The 5,144-nt window shown below is 47.2% G+C and overlaps 1 pseudogene across 1 annotated transcript; it reads left to right on the top strand.

The window, feature by feature from the left end:
• Nucleotides 1-2,170: 2,170 nt before the first annotated feature.
• LOC105530588 lies at nucleotides 2,171-2,608 on the top strand (annotated as a pseudogene). The gene has a single exon (XR_001004669.1). The product of XR_001004669.1 is annotated as a 60S ribosomal protein L31 pseudogene (transcript).
• Nucleotides 2,609-5,144: the final 2,536 nt, after the last annotated feature.

Raw genomic sequence — 5,144 nt, forward strand, 5'->3', positions numbered from 1 at the left:
GTGCCTGGTCAACATGATGAAACACCATCTCTACTAAAAATATAAAAATTAACCGGGCATGGTGGTGGGTGCCTGTAATCCCAGCTACTCAGGAGGCTGAGGCAGGAGAATCGCTTGAACCCAGGAGGCGGAGGTTGTAGTGAGCCAAGATCACGCCACTGCACTCCAGCCTGGGCAACAGAGTGAGACTCTGCCTCAAAAAAAACAAAAAATAAAAAATAGAACAGTGCCTGGCACATAGTGACCACAGCATAAGTACATGTTGATTGAATGCACGATGCATGAGTCCTCATTATCACCACCCAAGTGCTCAGGAGACAATCGCAGTGAAGAGCAGAAGCTCTGAAATCAGAGCGTCTGGGTTCCACCACTTATCAGTTCTATGATCTCCAGCAACTTATGTAACTTTTCTGCACCTTGGTTTCCTCATCTGTAAAATGAAAATAATGGAAGTCCTTACTTCATAAGGTCATAAGGATTAGGGAGTTAATACACACAAAATACTCAGAATAGCACTTGGTATAAAGTAAGTACTCAATAAATATTAGATGTTATTTTTTGCCTCTTAACTGGTCCTCCTGCATCTATTCTGCCCCTCTTGATCTTTTCCATACTGTAGACTGAGTGAAATTTTCCAAAATGCAAATCCATGTCACATGCACAAGCACACACACACACACACACACACACACATCACTAGAAAAACCATTCTGTGGTTTTTGTGTCCCCCAAGGCCCTGCCTGCTTCTCCAGCCTTACCTGGTGCCTCCCTCCTTCTTGCTCTTGAGCTTCAGCCATGCCTGCTCTCTCTCTCAGTTACAAACTCATCATGCCATAGGGCCTTTGCCCATGATGGTCCCTCTATCTGGAAAGTCATTTTCCTCCTCAACTCCACTCTCACCTGCTCCCCTTGCATGGATAACTTATGCTCATCTTTCAGATCTCAGCTCAAGCGTCCCTTCCACAAGGATCTTCCCACACTGACACTAAGTCAAGTTTCTTTGTTAAAAACTCCTACAAATGTGATCCTTCAGAAGTTATCTCAATTTGTAATTATCCACTTGTTTGTGTGACCCTGTGGCTATCTGCTGACTTTTCCTCTAAACTGTAAGCCCCATAAAATCAGGAAGCATGTCTGTTTCTACTCTTTTTGCTACAGCATCTACTGTGTCCGGAATGTACAAGGTACTTTATTCTTTTTGTTTCGTTTTTTTGTTTGTTTGTTTGTTTGAGATGGAGTCTTGTTCTATCACCCAGGCTGGAGTATGGTGGGGCAATCTTGACTCACTGCAGCCGCCGCCTCCTGGGTTCAAATGATTCTCCTACCTCAGTCTCCCAAGTAGCTGGGACTACAGGTACACGCCACCATGCCCAGCTAATTTTTGTGTGTGTGTGTTTTTTTTTTTAGTAGAGACGGCATTTCTCTGTGTTGGCCAGGCTGGTCTCAAACTCCTGACCTCGTGATTTGCCTGCCTCTACCTCCCAAAGTGCTGGGATTACAGGCGTGAGCCCCCACGCCCAGCCTCAAGGTATTTTATTCTTATTGAATGAATAAATGAGTCTGAAGCAGAAACCACACAGCCACTATACAGGGCCTCTGGGGAACACTCTTACTCCTCCATAATTATTGGTGCCAAAACCGGACAAGAACCTCTGCCCTTTGGGCAGTCCACACAGAGTTAGTAAAAGGTGGGGTCTGAGTCACAAGTCTCCTGGTCACCAGCAGTGAGTCCTTGGCTGAGTCACATCACCTCTCTGAACCTTGACATCTTCATGTGTAAAATGTGGGTCATGATTCTTGTCTCACTGCAGTTGTCAAGAGGACCACAAAAACCTTGGATGTGAAAGTGCTCATTAAAACTTTTGCCAGGCTGGGCGTGGTGGCTCACATCTGTAATCCCAGCACTTTGGAAGGCCGAGGCGGACAGATCACAAGGCCAGGAGTTTGAGACCAGCCTGGCCAATAATGGTGAAGCCCTGTCTCTACTAAAATACAAAAAATTAGCCGGGTGTGGAGACGGGTGCCTATAATCCCAGCTACTCCGGAGGCTGAGGCAGGAGGATTGCTTGAACCCAGGAGGCGTAGGTTGCAGTGAGCCAAGATTGCACCACTGCACTCCAGCCTGAGCGATAGAGCGAAACTCTGTCTCAAAAAAAAAAAACTTGTCCTTTCCAGCTTGGACCCGGCAGAATGGCTCCCGCAAAGAAGGGTGGCGAGAAGAAAAAGGGCCGTTCTGCCATCAACGAGGTGGTGACCCGAGAATACACCATCAGCATTCACAAGCGCATCCATGGAGTGGGCTTCAAGAAGCGTGCCCCTCGGGCACTCAAAGAGATTCGGAAATTTGCCATGAAGGAGATGGGAACTCCAGATGTGCGCATTGATACCAGGCTCAACAAAGCTGTCTGGGCCAAAGGAATAAGGAATGTCCCATACAGAATCCGTGTGCGGCTGTCCAGAAAACGTAATGAGGATGAAGATTCACCAAATAAGCTCTATACTTTGGTTACCTATGTACCTGTTACCACTTTCAAAAATCTACAGACAGTCAATGTGGATGAGAACTAATCGCTGATCATCAAATACATCAAATAAAGTTATAAAATTGAAAAAAAACAAAACAAAACTTTTACCAGGTGCAGTGGCTCACACTTGTAATCCCAGCACTTTGGGAGGCTGAAACAGGAGGATCATTTGAACCAGAGAGTTTGAGGCTGTGGTGAGCTAGGATCATGCCATTACACTCCAGCCTAGATGACAGAGTGAGACCTTGTCTCAAAAAAAGAAAGAAAGAAATCCACTTTTGTGTGTCTGTGTGTGTGTGTACGTGTGTCTGTGTGTGTGTGTGTGTGTGTGTATATATATAGTCTCACTATGTTTTTCAGGCTGGTCTGGAACCCCTGAGCTCAAACAATCCTCCCTCTTCAGCCTCCCAAAGTGCCGGGAGCTTACAAGTGTGAGCCACCATGCCAAACCAAAAACAACACTTTTAACACTGGACAAAGACAGTATTGTTTAGTTTTTCAAAAGGGACTTTACTAGGAATCTAAATGTAAAATAAAACCAAATTTACAGAAAATACAAAAGTTGACACAGATAATTTCAGGTTTCTCACCCTATGTGACAAAATGAGCCAGGCTCTCACCCTAAAGAATGATAGATCTGAGGCCAGGTGCAGTAGCTCACACCTATAATCCCAGCACTTAGGGAGGCCAAGGTGGGACGATCACTTGAGCCCATGAGTTCAAGACCAGCCTGGCCAACATAAAGAGACATCATCTCTACAGAAAACTTTTGAAAATTAGCCAGGCATGGTGACCCTGCACCTGTAGTCCTAGCCATTCAGGAGGCTGAGGTAGGAGGATTGCTTGAACTGGGGAGGTCAAGGCTGCAGTGAGCTGTAATCACACCCCTACTCCAGCCTGGGCAACAGAGCAAGACCCAGTCTCAAAAATAAAAAACAATGGCAGGTGTGCTACAGATGGGTTTGACGGGCACAACTTACGGGGCACCCACCACCTCAGTCCCAAGAGGGTTAGACACTGGGCCAGGCCAGCGCTGGACCCCAGACAGAGGAAAGGCCTTCTCAGCTCCACTGTGAGGCCCCACAGAGACCTGTTTCTGGCCCTTCTCTCTCTTGATATGCTCAGGCAGGCATCTGGTTCACAGCTCCTGTGTAAGGGAGGCATGCCCTTCTCTTGCCCCAGCAGTCCGGAGGGAGGCCGCAGGCTGAGCCCACCGACCCTCTAGTGGCTGCTTTTTCTCCTTTGGGACCTCTCTGGCTCCAGGCTCTGAAGCCAAAGCTCTGGCTACTGTTACAGTCCTCTGACCTCCTCTGAAGTTCAGCTTCCTCCCCAGAGCCCTTAAACCCCCTAGCAACAGGCTTCTAATTAGCATCACACACATACTCATTTCCTGCCAGCTGTCCTACAGTCTCGGTGGGGTGGAAGGGCTGGTTTCATCCAAGTACTACAGGCAGTGAGGGGAGCAAAACCCATCTTCTCTCAAGGAGGCAGAAGTGGTGTTGGGGACAGAGATGGGGCTGGCCTGCAGCTGCTCCCTCACCCCTCCTAAGAGGTCTCTGTCTTGTCTCTGATACAGAGATAGCATTGCCCTCTCTCCGCAGTTTCCATCTCCTTTTATTTATTATTTATTTATTTATTTATTTATTTTGAGACAGAGTCTCGCTCTGTCGCCCAGGCTGGAATGCAGCGGTGCGATCTCGGTTCACTGCAACCTTCAACTCTCACGTTCAAGAGATTCTCCTGTCTTGGCCTCCTGAGTAACTAGGACTACAGGCGTGCACCACCACGCCCAGCTAATTTTTTGTATTTTTAGTAGAGACGGGGTTTCACCATCTTGACCGGACTGATCTTGAACTCCTGACAATCTGCCTGCAATCTGCCTGCCTCAGCCTCCCAAAGTGCTGGGATTACAGGCGTGAGCAACCATCCCCCTTCTCCTTTTAGAAGGAAAGACGGGAATGCTGAGTGGGGTGAGAGGGAGCAGGCACAGTATTAAGGACTGGAAAATGAGGGAGGAGGCAGGAAGGGCAGCTCTATCCTGAATTGCCTCCAGGACTTTCCAGGAGATCCCCCATCCCCTGGGCTATGAGGATCCACCTCCTTCACCACCCCAAGGCCTTGGCACCATCATCCTTGCTCTGTCTTCCCCAGAAGGCTCTTTGCCTTTTTCCTCCTCACCCCCTCCAGGCCTGCCCTGCTCCTGCCTTCTGTTCCAGCCCAGCTCATGCCTCCTCTAGGAAGCCTTCCTAGGTAGCACCTACTCTGCATTGCTGGTGACCCTGCTGTTCCCTAAAGCAGTAGTCTGTCTTCACAAGGTTTGTTTCTGTGCTCCCTGAAGGAATTGTTCTTTTCTTGAGCCCTAAAGGAATTTCTTAAACTATGTACTGGCTTGCACATTTTTCAGGTTGGCAGTTAAGATTTTTCATCATGTTTAAATCATTGCCAAGTGTGCAGTTTCTGAAGTGTTTTACATATTGCAACGTTTAAAATAAAACTGCTAAGATTCTGTTCTAAATGTATGTTCAATTAAATCTAAATATTATAATGACTTGATACCCTCCACCATCCATTTATTTATTTATTCATTCATTTATTTTTTGAGACACAGTCTCACTCTTT

This window comes from Mandrillus leucophaeus, unplaced genomic scaffold (genome assembly GCF_000951045.1).
Source record: "Mandrillus leucophaeus isolate KB7577 unplaced genomic scaffold, Mleu.le_1.0 Scaffold830, whole genome shotgun sequence".
Lineage (NCBI taxonomy): Eukaryota > Metazoa > Chordata > Mammalia > Primates > Cercopithecidae > Mandrillus > Mandrillus leucophaeus.